Source organism: Oncorhynchus clarkii, chromosome 21 (genome assembly GCF_045791955.1).
Source record: "Oncorhynchus clarkii lewisi isolate Uvic-CL-2024 chromosome 21, UVic_Ocla_1.0, whole genome shotgun sequence".
Taxonomy (NCBI): Eukaryota; Metazoa; Chordata; class Actinopteri; order Salmoniformes; family Salmonidae; genus Oncorhynchus; species Oncorhynchus clarkii.
In genome coordinates this window covers 49,022,960-49,038,192 of record NC_092167.1, presented here as the reverse complement: position 1 = coordinate 49,038,192, position 15,233 = coordinate 49,022,960, and the positions used below count along the sequence as shown (strand labels likewise).

Here is a 15,233-nt window from a genome sequence, read left to right as displayed (position 1 = left end):
TTGATGCACCACTCATTGTTGACATACCAGTGATGGTTGCAGTGGGTTCACCAGTTGTTGTCGACAAACCTGTGACAGTTGTAATGGGTACTTCTGTAAACGTTGTTTTCAACACACCTGTGATGGTTGTAGTGGGTTCAGCAGTTGTTGTCGACACACGAGTGACGGTCGTATTGGGTTCACCGAATGTTGTCAATGGACCAGTAATGGTTGTCATGGGTTCACCAGTAGTTGTCGATGAACCAGTTACTGTTGTCATCAACACACCCATGACGGATGTAGTGGGTTCACCAGGTTTTGTCGACACACCAGTGATGGTTGTTGTGGGTTCACCAGTTGTTGTCGACACACCAGTGACAGTTGTAATTGGTACTGCTGTAACCGTTGTTGTCAACACACCAGTGATGGTTGTAGTGGGTTCACCAGATGTTGTCAATGGACCAGTAATGGTTGTCATGGGTTCACTAGTAGTTGTCGTCAACACACCCATGACGGTTGTAGTGGGTGCTGCAGTAACAGTAGTTGTGGATTCGTAACTTGTTGTCGACACACCAGTGACGGCTGAAGTAGGTTCACCAGTTGTTGTTGATGCTTCAGTGACGTTTGTAGTGGGTTCAGCTGTAAACTTTGTTACCGACACACCAGTGACTGTTGTAGTGGATTCACTAGTTAATGTCAATGTTTCAGTGGGTTCACCAGTTGTTGTTGATGAATCAGTGATGGTTGTAGTGGGTTCAGAAGTTATTGTTGATGAATCAGTTATGGTTGTAGTGGGTTCACCTGTTGTTGTCGGTGCATCAATGACAGTTGCAGCGGGTTCGGCTGTAACAGCAGTTGTTGATGCACCACTCATTGTCGACACACTGGTGACGGATGTAGTGGGTTCACCAGTTCTTGTCGATAAGCCACTCGTTGCTATTGCACTGGTAAGAGTTTTTGTGGCTTCAGCTGTAACAGAAAAAGGAAACACGATCAAATGAAAATACAACGAGTGTTTGTTGCCCTGTAATGTAATGACACATGATACAATGGTGTACAAAATGCACGGCAAACAAACTGTTCATTTACCAAATAACAATAGGATATAATAAATACGTGTTTACCTGTGCTGTTGACCGTCACTGAGTTGGGGTCAATTTCCAAAGCTGTGATGTTTTGCGCAGCATTTATCAAAACAGTGCCAATCTCTGTGATATTAGGGACAGAGGGGGAGCTGAATGCTACATTTACAGTATTGATGATGGATCCAGAGCTGAGAAGAAATGAGAGATAACATGTTAAATAGAAAGTGAGATCAATTTAAATCAACACACAACATGTAATACAAAAAAATCACCTGAATTCTGTCACATCCAAACTGTTGAAAGAGGTGAAAGCCGATCGATAGAAAGGTTCAAGCTGGAATGCAAAACAAGAAACAGATGAATTTTAAACAAACAACTTACTGTCAATTAAAAGTTGACTGTATTACTGTAACCTACCCCTCTCGTTAGGACATTCACATCTTCATTGTTTTAGTAGGCTCACCTGAGTTTTAATCAGTAATGCTCTTGTTTGAATGGCCTGAGATGATGGGTTTGATAGATCAGAGGTAAATGTCTCTCCTCTGGACCTGAACACCACAGGAACCCTAGTGATTGCAACAGCGGTAGTTGCAGTTGTCGTGGCTGTGACGATGGCAGTAGTGATGACAGGAGTAGCCGTTGTCGTTGTGTTGACATTTGATGCACTAGTGACGGTTGTTGTGGGTGCAGCTGTAGCCGTTGTTGCTGATGTACCAGTGACGGATGTAGTGGGTGACGCTGTAACCATTTTTGTCAACACACTAGTGAATATTGTAGTGGGTTCACCAGTTGTTGTCAACGTACCAGTTTCGGTTGTAGTGGGTTCACCAGCTGTAGTTGATGAATCAGTTACGGTTGTAGTGGGTTCAGAAGTTGTTGTTAATGAATCAATGACAGTTGTAGTGGGTTCACCAGTTGTTGTCGACCCACGAGTGACAGTTGTAGTGGGTTCACCAGTTGTTGTTGATGAACCAATGATAGTTGTAGTGGGTTCACCAGTTGTTTTTGTTGACTCAGTGATGGTTGTGGTGGGTTCACCAGTTGTTTGTGTTGACTCAGTGATGGTTGTGGTGGGTTCACCAGTTGTTTTTGTTGACTCGGTGATGGTTGTAGTGGAAGAACCAGCTGTTGTTGATGAAACAGTAACAGTTGTAGTGGGTTCACCAGTTGCTGTCGATAGACCAGTGACTGCTCTATTGGGTTCACCAGTTGATTTTGTAGACTCAGTGATGGTTGTGGTGGGTTCACCAGTTGTTGTTGATGGCAAAGTAACAGTTGTAGTGGGTTCACCAGTTGTTGTTGACACAACAGTGACAGTTGTAGTCGGTTCACCAGTTGTTTTTGATGACTCAGTGATGGTTGTAGTGGGTTCACCAGTTGATTTTGTTGACTCAGTGATGGTTGTGGTGGGTTCACCAGTTGTTTTTGTTGACTCAGTGATGGTTGTGGTGGGTTCATCAGTTGTTGTTGATGAAACCGTGACGGAAGTAGTGGGTTCACCAGATGTTGTCAATCCACCTGTTAATGTTGTAATTGGTACATCTGTCACCATTGTTGTCGACACACCACAGAGGGTTGTAGTGTGTTCACCAGTTGTTGTCGACACAGCAGTGACTGTTGTTGTGGGTTCACCAGTTGTTGTCGACACAGCAGTAACAGTTGTTGTGGGTTCACCAGTTGTTGTCGACACAGCAGTGACTGTTGTTGTGGGTTCACCAGTTGATTTTGATGACTCAGTGATGGTTGTAGTGGGTTCACCAGTTGTTGTTGACACAACAGTTACTGTTGTTGTGGGTTCAACAGTTGATTTTGATGACTCAGTGATGGTTGTAGTGGGTTCACCAGTTGATTTTGATGACTCAGTGATGGTTGTTGTGGGTTCACCAGTTGATTTTGATGACTCAGTGATGGTTGTAGTGGGTTCACCAGTTGATTTTGATGACTCAGTGATGGTTGTAGTGGGTTCACCAGTTGATTTTGATGACTCAGTGATGGTTGTTGTGGGTTCACCAGTTGATTTTGATGACTCAGTGATGGTTGTAGTGGGTTCACCAGTTGTTGTTGATGAACCAATGATAGTTGTAGTGGGTTCACCAGTTGTTGTCGACCCACGAGTGACAGTTGTAGTGGGTTCACCAGTCGTTGTCGACCCACGAGTGACAGTTGAAGTAAGTTCACTAGTTGTTGTTGATGCTCCAATGACAGTTGTTGTTGTGGGTGACGCTGTAACCGTTGATGTCAATCTACCAGTGACGTTTGTAGTTGGTTTGTCCGTTGTTGTCGACACACCAGTGACTGTTGTAGTGGATTCACTAGTTATTGTCAATGTTTCAGTGGGTTCACCAGTTGTTGTTGATGAATCAGTGATGGTTGTAGTGGGTTCACCTGTTGTTGTTGATGAATCAGTGATGATTGTAGTGGGTTCACCAGTTGTTGTTGATGAATCAGTGATGGTTGTAGTGGGTTCACCTGTTGTTGTTGATGAATCAGTGATGGTTGTAGTGGGTTTACCAGTTGATTTTGATGAATCAGTGATGGTTGTAGTGGGTTCACCAGTTGTTGTTGATGAATCAGTGATGGTTGTAGTGGGTTCACCAGTTACTATTGACACATCAATGATGGTTGTAGTGGGTTCACCTGTTGTTGTCGGTGCATCAATGACAGTTGCAGCGGGTTCGGCTGTAACAGCAGTTGTTGATGCACCACTCATTGTCGACACACTGTTGACGGTTGTAGTGGGTTCACCAGTTCTTGTCGATAAGCCACTCGTTGCTATTGCACTGGTAAGAGTTTTTGTGGCTGCAGCTGTAACAGAAAAAGGAAACACGATCAAATGAAAATACGACGAGTGTTTGTTGCCCTGTAATGTGATTAGTGACACAATGGTGTACAAAATGCACGGCAAACAAACTGTTCATTTACCAAATATATATAATATAATAAATACATGTGTTTACCTGTGCTGATGACCGTCACTGAGTTGGGGTCAATTTCCAAAGCTGTGATGTTTTGAGCAGCATTTATCAAAACAGTGCCAATCTCTGCGATATTAGGGACCGAAGGGGAGCTGAATGCTACATTTACAGTATTGATGATGGATCCAGAGCTGGGAACAAATGAGAGATAACATGTTAGATAGAAAGTGAGATCAATTTAAATCAACATACAACATGTAATGCAAAAAAAAAATCACCTGAATTCTGTCACATCCAAACTGTTGAAAGAGGTGAAAGCCGATCGATAGAAAGGTTCAAGCTGGAAGGCAAAACAAGAAACAGATTATTTTTAAACAAACAACTTCCTGTTGATTAAAAGCTGAGTGTGTTACTATATTCTATCCCTCTCGTTTGGACATTCACATCTTCATTCTTTTAGGAGGCTCACCTGAGTTTTAATCAGTAATGCTCTTGTTTGAAAGGCCTGAGATGATGGGTTTGATAGATCAGAGGTAAATGTCTCTCCTCTGGACCTGAACACCACAGGAACCCTAGTGATTGCAACAGCGGTAGTTGCAGTTGTCGTGGCTGTGACGATGGCAGTAGTGATGACAGGAGTAGCCGTTGTCGTTGTGTTGACATTTGATGCACTAGTGACGGTTGTTGTGGGTGCAGCTGTAGCCGTTGTTGCTGATGTACCAGTGACGGATGTAGTGGGTGACGCTGTAACCATTTTTGTCAACACACTAGTGAATATTGTAGTGGGTTCACCAGTTGTTGTCAACGTACCAGTTTCGGTTTTAGTGGGTTCACCAGCTGTAGTTGATGAATCAGTTACGGTTGTAGTGGGTTCAGAAGTTGTTGTTAATGAATCAATGACAGTTGTAGTGGGTTCACCAGTTGTTGTCGACCCACGAGTGACAGTTGTAGTGGGTTCACCAGTTGTTGTTGATGAACCAATGATAGTTGTAGTGGGTTCACCAGTTGTTTTTGTTGACTCAGTGATGGTTGTGGTGGGTTCACCAGTTGTTTGTGTTGACTCAGTGATGGTTGTGGTGGGTTCACCAGTTGTTTGTGTTGACTCAGTGATGGTTGTGGTGGGTTCACCAGTTGTTTGTGTTGACTCAGTGATGGTTGTGGTGGGTTCACCAGTTGTTTTTGTTGACTCAGTGATGGTTGTAGTGGAAGAACCAGCTGTTGTTGATGAAACAGTAACAGTTGTAGTGGGTTCACCAGTTGTTGTTGACACAACAGTGACAGTTGTAGTCGGTTCACCAGTTGTTTTTGTTGATTCAGTGATGGTTGTGGTGGGTTCATCAGTTGTTGTCGACACAGCAGTGACTGTTGTTGTGGGTTCACCAGTTGTTGTTGATGCCCCAGTAACAGTTGTAGTGGGTTCACCACTTGTTGTTGACACAACAGTTAATGTTGTTGTGGGTTCACCAGTTGTTTTTGTTGACTCAGTGACTGCTCTAGTGGGTTCATCGGTTGATTTTGATGACTCAGTGATGATTGTAGTGGGTTCACCAGTTGTTGATGACACACCAGTGACTGTTGATGTGGGTTGAACAGTTGTTTTTGTTGACTCAGAGATGGTTGTAGTGGGTTCACCAGTTGTTGTTGATGCCCCAGTAACAGTTGTAGTGGGTTCACCAGTTGTTGTTGACACAACAGTGACAGTTGTAGTCGATTCACCAGTTGTTTTTGTTGATTCAGTGATGGTTGTGGTGGGTTCACCAGTTGTTGTGGGTTCACCAGTTGTTGTGGGTTCACCAGTTGTTTTTGTTGATTCAGTGATGGTTGTGGTGGGTTCATCAGTTGTTGTTGATGAAACCGTGACGGGAGTAGTGGGTTCACCAGTTGTTTTTGTTGACTCAGTGATGGTTGTGGTGGGTTCATCAGTTGTTGTTGATGAAACCGTGACGGAAGTAGTGGGTTCACCAGATGTTGTCAATCCACCTGTTAATGTTGTAATTGGTACATCTGTCACCATTGTTGTCGACACACCACAGAGGGTTGTAGTGTGTTCACCAGTTGTTGTCGACACAGCAGTGACTGTTGTTGTGGGTTCACCAGTTGTTGTCGACACAGCAGTGACTGTTGTTGTGGGTTCACCAGTTGTTGTTGACACACCAGTGACTGTTGTTGTGGGTTCACCAGTTGATTTTGATGACTCAGTGATGGTTGTAGTGGGTTCACCAGTTGTTGTTGACACAACAGTTACTGTTGTTGTGGGTTCACCAGTTGATTTTGATGACTCAGTGATGGTTGTAGTGGGTTCACCAGTTGATTTTGATGACTCAGTGATGGTTGTAGTGGGTTCACCAGTTGATTTTGATGACTCAGTGATGGTTGTAGTGGGTTCACCAGTTGATTTTGATGACTCAGTGATGGTTGTAGTGGGTCCACCAGTTGTTGTTGATGAACCAATGATGGTTGTAGTGGGTTCACCAGTTGTTGTCGACCCACGAGTGACAGTTGTAGTGGGTTCACCAGTTGTTGTCGACCCACGAGTGACAGTTGTAGTGGGTTCACCAGTTGTTGTCGACCCACGAGTGACAGTTGAAGTAAGTTCACTAGTTGTTGTTGATGCTCCAATGACAGTTGTTGTTGTGGGTGACGCTGTAACCGTTGATGTCAATCTACCAGTGACGTTTGTAGTTGGTTTGTCCGTTGTTGTCGACACACCAGTGACTGTTGTAGTGGATTCACTAGTTATTGTCAATGTTTCAGTGGGTTCACCAGTTGTTGTTGATGAATCAGTGATGGTTGTAGTGGGTTCAGAAGTTATTGTTGATGAATCAGTTATGGTTGTAGTGGGTTCAGAAGTTATTGTTGATGAATCAGTTATGGTTGTAGTGGGTTCAGAAGTTATTGTTGATGAATCAGTTATGGTTGTAGTGGGTTCACCAGTTGTTGTTGATGAATCAGTGATGGTTGTAGTGGGTTCACCAGTTGTTGTTGATGAATCAGTGATGGTTGTAGTGGGTTCACCAGTTACTATTGACACATCAGTGATGGTTGTAGTGGGTTCACCAGTTGTTGTTGATGAATCAGTGATGGTTGTAGTGGGTTCACCAGCTGTTGTTGATGAATCAGTGATGGTTGTAGTGGGTTCACCAGCTGTTGTTGATGAATCAGTGATGGTTGTAGTGGGTTCACCTGTTGTTCTCGGTGCATCAATGACAGTTGCAGCTGCATCTGTTTTTGTCGACAACACCAGTGATGGTTGTAGCGGTTTCACTGGCAGTAGTTGTTGCATCAGTGACGCTTGTTGTGGGTTTACTAGTTGTTTTTGGTGAATCATTGACGGTTGTAGTATTTTCACCAGTGGTTCTGGATGACGCAAAAACGACTGTAATGGGTTCACCAGTTGTTCTGGATGAAACAGTGACAGTTTTAGTGGGTTCACCAGTTGTTTTTGTTGATTCAGTGGTGGTTTTAGTGGTTTCACCAGATGTTGTCGTTGACTCAGTGGTAGTTTTAGTGGGTTCACCAGATGTTGTTTATGACTCAGTGGTGGTTTTAGTGGGTTCACCAGTTGTTGTTGTTGACTCAGTGGTAGTTTTAGTGGGTTCACCAGATGTTGTTTATGACTCAGTGGTGGTTTTAGTGGGTTCACCAGTTGTTGTTGATGACTCAGTGGTAGTTTTAGTGGGTTCACCAGTTGTTGTTGATGACTCAGTGGTAGTTTTAGTGGGTTCACCAGATGTTGTTTATGACTCAGTGGTGGTTTTAGTGGGTTCACCAGATGTTGTTGATGACTCAGTGGTAGTTTTAGTGGGTTCACAAGTTGTTGTCGATGACTCAGTGGTAGTTTTAGTAGGTTCACCAGTTGTTGTCGTTGAATCAGTGGTGGTTTTAGTGGTTTCACCAGATGTTGTCGTTGACTCAGTGGTAGTTTTAGTGGTTTCACCAGATGTTGTCGTTGACTCAGTGGTAGTTTTAGTGGGTTCACCAGTTGTTGTCGTTGACTCAGTGGTAGTTTTAGTGGGTTCACCAGTTTTTGTCGTTGACTCAGTGGTGGTTTTAGTATGTTCACCAGTTGTTGTCGTTGAATCAGTGACGGCTGTAGCGGTTCACCAGTTTTTGTCATTGCATCGATGACCATTTTATTTGGTTCACCAGTTGTTTTCGATAACTCGGTGATGGTTGTAGTGGCTGTGGCTTTAACAGTAGTTGGTGATGCAGCGTTGACGGTTGTTGTGGGTTCACCAGTTACTATCGACGCATCAATGACAGTTGTAGTGGGTTGACCAGTTGTAGTCAATGCATCAGTTACGGTTGTAGTGGGTTCATCAGTTGTTGTTGATGCATCATTGAAGGCTGTAACGGTTGCGGTTGTAGGATTCATTGTAATGACCACTACTGTTCAGCAAAAACAGAGGAACATTTATTTTATTAAAATAATAACAATGACATCATTGATATATATTCCAAAATGTCTAATTCTGTTGAATACACATCCCTTACCCATTAGAAGGAGCGCTTGGTATAAACTCATCATATGTGTTCTTTGAGAATTATGATCTAAAGACATAAATATACAATACAATGGATTTGGTTAAAGCACAACAACTGTTCAAAATGGGAGAGGTAAAACTAATACCATGAAAATATGACCTACAGTGCCTGTTACGTATTAGCTACCTCCACATATAAACTGCTCCATCACTAGCTCAACACAAATATCGTCACGACTTCCACCGAAGTCGGCTCCTTTCCTTGTTTGGGTGTCGTTCGGCGGTCGACGTCACCGGCCTTCTAGCCATTGCCGCTCCATTTTTCAATGTTCCATTTGTTTTGTCTTGTCACACCTGGTTTACATTCCCTAATCACATTGTATATATATATATATATATATATATATATATATATATATATATATATATATTCCTCTGTTCCCCCCCCATGCCCTTGTTGGAATTGTTTTGTTACATGTTCAGTGTGATGCGCCAGGCTGGTTGTAAGTATTCACACCCCTGAGTTAAATGTTTATTTATTTATTTATTTCACCTTTATTTAACCAGGTAGGTAAGTTGAGAACAAGTTCTCATTTACAATTTCGACCTGGCCAAGATAAAGCAAAGCAGTTTGACACATACAACAACACAGAGTTACACATGGAGTAAAACAAACAGTCAATAATATAGTAGAAAAATAAGTCTATATACGATGTGAGCAAATGAGGTAAAGGCAAAACAAAAAGGCCATGGTGGCGAAGTAAATACAATATAGCAAGTAAAACACTGGAATGGTAGATTTGCAGTGGAAGAATGTGCAAAGTAGAAATAAAATAATGGGGTGCAAAGGAGCAAAATAAATCAATAAATCAATACAGTAGGGGCAGAGGTAGTTGTTTGGGCTAAATTATAGATGGACTATGTACAGGTGCAGTAATCTGTGAGCTGCTCTGACAGCTGGTGCTTTAAGCTAGTGAGGAAAATAAGTGTTTCCAGTTTCAGAGATTTTTGTAGTTTGTTCCAGTCATTGGCAGCAGAGAACTGGAATGAGAGGCGGCCAAAGGAAGAATTGGTTTTGGGGGTGACTAGAGAGATATACCTGCTGGAGCGCGTGCTACAGGTGGGTGCTGCTATGGAGACCGTTGAGCTGAGATAAGGGGGGACTTTACCTAGCAGGGTCTTGTAGATGACCTGGAGCTAGTGGGTTTGGCGATGAGTATGAAGCGAGGGCCAGCCAATGAGAGAATCACCTTTGACAGCGATTACAGCTGTGTGTCTTTCTGGGTAAGTCTCAAAGAGCTTTGCACACCTGGATTGTACAATATTTGCACATTATTCTTAAAAAAAATATTCAAGCTCTGTCAAGTTGGTGGTTGATAATTTGGAATTTTATTAGGATCCCCGTTAGCTGTTGCGAAAGAAGCAGCTACTCTTCCTGGGGTCACACAAAACATAAAACATGACATAATACAGAACAATAATAGATAAGAACAGTTCAAGATCAAAACTACATACATTTACAAATGGCACGTAGCCTACATATCAATACATACACACAAACTATCTAGGTCAAATAGTGGAGAGACGTTGTGCCGTGAGGTGTTCCTTTTATCTGTTTTTTTTAAACCAGGTTTGCTGTTCAATTTATCATATGAGATGGAAGGAAGTTCCATGTAATGGCTCTATATAATACTGTACGCTTTCATGAATTTATTCTGAATTTGGGGACAGTGAAAAGACCCCTGTTGGTATATATAGTGGGGTAAGTATGTGTTCCATATAAGACTGCTAGATCATTGCTAGACAGCCATAGATATTCAAGGCAATTTAAGTCAAAACAGTAACTAGGCCACTCAGGAACATTCAATGTCGTCTTGGTAAGCAACTCCAGTGTACTGTCTACTTGGCCTTGTGTTTTAGGTTATTGTGTCATGCCCTGATCTGTTTCACCTGTCTTTGTGATTGTCTCCATCCATCTCCAGGTGTCACCTGTTTTCCCCATTAGTCCCTGTGTATTTATTCCTGTCTTCTCTGTTTGTCTGTTGCCAGTTCGTCTTGTCTTGTCAAGTCAACCAGCGTGTTTTTCTGCGCTCCTGCTTTTTCTTTATCTCCATTTTTTTCTAGTCCTCCCAGTTTTGATCCTTTCCTGCCCTGACCTTGAGCCTGCCTGCCACTCTGTACCTCCTGGACTCTGACCTGGTTTATGACATTTGCCTGTCCACAACCTGTCTCTTGCCTGCCCCTTGGATTATAATAAATATCAGAGACTCGAACCATCTGCCCCCCGTGTCTGCATCTGGCTATCGCCCTGTATAGATATATATTGTCCTGCTGAAACATGAATTTGTCTTCTGGAAAGCAGGCTGAACCAGGTTTTCCTTTAGGATTTTGCCTGGGCTTAGCTCTATTCCGTTTATTTTTATCCTAAAAAACTCCCTAGTCCTTGCCGATGACAAGCATAAGCACAACACGATACAGCCACCACCATGCTTGAAAATATGAAGAGCGGTACTCAGTGATGTGTTGTGTTGGATTTTCTCGAAACATAAAGCTTTGTATTCAGGACATAAATGACATTTCTTTGCAAATGAGCAGTTTTACTTTTGTGCCTGATTGCAAACAGGATGCATGTTTTGGAATATTTGTAATCTGTACAGGCTTCCTTCTTTTCACTCTGTAATTTAGATTAGTATTGTGGACTAACTACAGTGTTGTTGATCCATCCTCAGTTTTGTCCTTACCACAGCCGTTAAACCCCCTAGAGTCAATGTCCATACCCCGACGGAAATCGAATTAGCATAATAAAACAACTCTCCATACAAAGCTCTACAGCAGAGTCTCACAACTCAATCGCTGGTTGAAAACTGTTTTCTGCCCCTCCCAAAATATGGAATTTGTAGATAATTGGCCCTCTTTCTGGGACTCACCCACAAACAGGACCAAGCCTTGCCTGCTGAGGAGTGACGGACTCCATCCTAACTGAAGGGGTGCTCTCTTCTTATCTACCAACAGAGACAGGGCTCTAACTCCTCTAGCTCCACAATGAAATAGGGTGCAGGCCAGGCCTGCCAGCTTAGTGGAGTCTGCCACTAGCACAGTCAGTGTAGTCAGCTCATCTACCCCCATCTGTGCCTCGACCTGGGTTGGGCAAAACTAAAACATGGCGGTGTTCGCCTTAGCAATCTCACTAGGATAAAGACCTTGTCTATTCCTATTATTTTTGCAAGAGATCGTGATACCTCACATCTCAAAATAGGGCTACTTAATGTTAGATCCCTTACTTCAAAGGCAATTATAGTCAATTAACTAATCACTGATCATAATCTTGATGTGATTGGCCTGACTGAAACATGGCTTAAGCCTGATGAATTTACTGTGTTAAATGAGGCCTCACCCCCTGGTTACACTAGTGACCATATCCCCCGTGCATCCCGCAAAGGTGGAGGTGATGCTAATATTCCGATAGCAAATTTAAAAAATAATGACGTTTTCATCTTTTGAGCTTCTAGTCATGAAATCCATGTAGCCTACTCAGTCACTTTTTATAGCTACTGTTTACAGGCCTCCTGGGCCATATACAACATTCCTCATTGTGTTCCCTGAATTCCTATCGGACCTTGTAGTCATAGCAGAGGGTGGGTTTTGTCCAACATGTCACTGGACCTACTCATGTCACAGTCATACTCTGGACCTAGTTTTGTCCCATGGAATAAATGTTGTGGATCTTAATGTTTTTCCTCATAATCCTGGACTATCGGACCACCATTTTATTACATTTGCAATTGCAACAAATAATCTGCTCAGACCCCAACCAAGGAGCATCAAAGGTCGTGCTATAAATTCACAGACAACACAAATATTCCTTGATGTCCTTCCAGACTCCCTCCACCTACCCAAGGACGTCAGAGTACAACTGTAAGTCTTCCGACTAGCTTGGAAAGACAATACCGTGCAGTATTGAAGAGCCCTCACTGCTGCTCGATCATCCTATTTTTCCAACTTAATTGAGGAAAATAAGAACAATCCTACATTTATTTTTGATACCGTCGCAAAGCTAACTAAAAAGCAGCATTCCCCAAGTGAGGATGGCTTTCACTTCAGTAGTAATAAATTCATGAACTTCTTTGAGGAAAAGATGATGATTATTAGAAAGCAAATTACGGACTCCTCTTTAAATCTGCGTATTCCTTCAAAGCTCAGTTGTCCTGAGTCTGCACAACTCTGCCAGGACCTAGGATCAAGAGAGACACTCAAGTGTTTTAGTACTATATCTCTTGACACAATGATGAAAATAATCATGGCCTCTAAACCTTCAAGCTGCATACTGGACCCTATTCCAACTAAACTACTGAAAGAGCTGCTTCCTGTGTTTGGCCCTCCTATGTTGAACATAATAAACGGCTCTCTATCCACTGGATGTGTACTTTTGTAGCTGAAAATGACTTTTGAAACGGATGATTTTTTTAATGGAATATCTACATAGGCGTACAGAGGCCCATTATCAGCAACCATCACTCTTGTGTTCCAATGACACGTTGTGTTAGCTAATCCAAGGTTATAATTTTAAACGGCTAATTGATCATTACAAAACCCTTTTGCAATTATGTTAGCACAGCTGCAAACTGTTGTCCTGATTAAAGAAGCAATAAAACTGGCCTTCTTTAGACTAGTTGAGTATCTGGAGCATCAGCATTTGTGGGTTCTTTGTTTCTGGCTCAAAATGGCCAGAAACAAAGAACTTTCTTCTGAAAGTATATTCTTGTTCTGAGACATGAAGACTCAGAACAAGTATTTGCCCTCTTTCTGACTTTCTTTATATTTATGCATATTTTTAATACTAAATGTTATCTGATCTTCGACCAAAACCTAATATTAGATAAATGGAACCTGCTTTTACAAATCAGACTAAAAATGTATACTTATTTTATTTATTGAAGGAAAAACGTTATGCAACACCCAATTCCCCTGTGTGAAAAAGTTGTTGTCCCCTTACACTCAATAACTGGTTGTGACACCTTTTGCTACAATGACTGCAACCAAACCCTTCCTGTAGCTTTATCAGTCTCTCACATCACATGGAGGAATTTTGGACCGTTCTTGCATGCAGAACTGCTTTCACTCAGCGACATTTGTGAGTTTTCAAGCATGAACTGCTGGTTTCAAGTCCTGCCACAACATCTCAATTGGGATTAGGTCTGGACCTTGAAGCGATTCATGATGACAGAAGTGAGTGATAGTCATTTAGATCAGGGCGGTGGCCCTGTGTTTTCCCGTGAAACGGGCAAAGACTGTGTTTAGATTGTCTGGGAGCGAGGTGTTGGTGTCTGCGATGTGGCTGGCTTGCCCTTAAGTTGCTGTGGGGTGTGCTGTGCTGAGATGTTGGCTGAGTGGAAAGCATTGCCAGCCATAGGAAAATGCTTATTGAAATGATCGATTATCGTAGATTTATCGGTGGTGACAGTGTTTCCTATCCTCAGTGGTGCTCTTATTCTCCATGGACTTTACAGTGTCCCAAAACGTTTTGGAATTAGTGCTACAGGATTCAAATTTATGTTTGAAAAAAGTAGCCTTAGCTTTCTTAACTGACTGAGTATATTGGTTCCTGACTTCCCTTGGTTCCTGACTTGTATTCGATGCTAATGCAGAAAGTCACAGGAGGCTTTTGTGCTGGTCAAGGGCAGTCAAATCTGGGGTGAACCAAGGGCTATATCTGTTCTTAGTTCTACATTTTTTGAATGGTGCATGCTTATTTAAGATGGTGAGGAAAGCACTTTTATAGAGCAACCAGGCATCCTCTACTGACGGGATGAGGGTGAATGGGGTCTATAAAAGGTGGCAACTGTGAGAGACTTGTTTCTGGATAGGTGTATTTTATGTAACTTATGAGCTGTGTCGTGATGTGAATATCATTAATCTGATGACTGTTATTTATTTAATCAACTAATTATGTTTATTTGTTACTCGAATAAATTAATCATGTAACAATTAACTCATTAGGAATTTGGGGCACCATGGGAATAGTTGTTTAACGAGTTACTATCTCCCGACTTAAACTCTAAAGATATATGGATATCTCTTACATAAATAACAGTCAATTATTAATTATTACCTCATCAGTCTCATTCTGAACATCGTAGACCTCATGATATCTGCAAGAACCCTAGTCCTTTTGAAAATTCAGTACTAAACGAAACTGATTTAATAATTTATTTATTAACTAACATATGACGGCTTTTTACACAATGGAAAGGAGTGTGGGGAAAGATGAAGAGAGGGAGAGACAAAGAGAGTCAATTTATCGTACATACATGTGGAAGTTACGCTCACAGAAATATGAAAACTTAGCATCCTAACCACGTTAATTCGGATTAGAAATACAATATATGTTTTCCTGTAGATGTCTTTCTCTGTCGCCTCTCTGTCGAACTCGATCGGTCCTAAGTTATCGAGGGATGTAAGATTCTGGTTTGTCCACCAGAGGTCATAATGTATTTTCTAGTAAAGCTTTTCTGGTCTTGTAGTGTTCGTTGGAATAGATACTTCAGGCGTACCCACGGTTGTATCAGAGTCTATCGTCAATGTTCTATGAGTACTTTTTCATACACAGCAGAAGACTGTGAATGTGCTGGTCTAGTCTTTAGTCTTTACTCGTCTTGAGAGTTTCAGAGCTTCTAACAATTTTGTGACATTGGGCTCACACCGTCGTCTACTTGGTCTCTAGAGTTTGAAACACCTTTTATGCACTCTGGCCATGCTGGCACAAACTCTGA

The 15,233-nt window shown here is 42.1% G+C and overlaps 2 long non-coding RNA genes across 2 annotated transcripts; both read right to left on the bottom strand.

Annotated features, from left to right (window-relative positions):
- Nucleotides 1-595: 595 nt before the first annotated feature.
- LOC139379501 (uncharacterized) lies at nt 596-1,401 on the bottom strand. The gene is made up of 3 exons (XR_011628390.1): nt 1,337-1,401; nt 1,104-1,252; nt 596-948 (listed from the first exon to the last, which is right to left on the bottom strand). It is a non-coding gene; the product is annotated as an uncharacterized lncRNA (long non-coding RNA).
- A 2,403-nt stretch (nt 1,402-3,804) lies between these two features.
- Nucleotides 3,805-4,701, bottom strand: LOC139379267 (uncharacterized). The gene is made up of 4 exons (XR_011628376.1): nt 4,449-4,701; nt 4,258-4,319; nt 4,022-4,170; nt 3,805-3,869 (listed from the first exon to the last, which is right to left on the bottom strand). It is a non-coding gene; the product is annotated as an uncharacterized lncRNA (long non-coding RNA).
- Between the last annotated feature and the right edge of the window lie 10,532 nt (nt 4,702-15,233).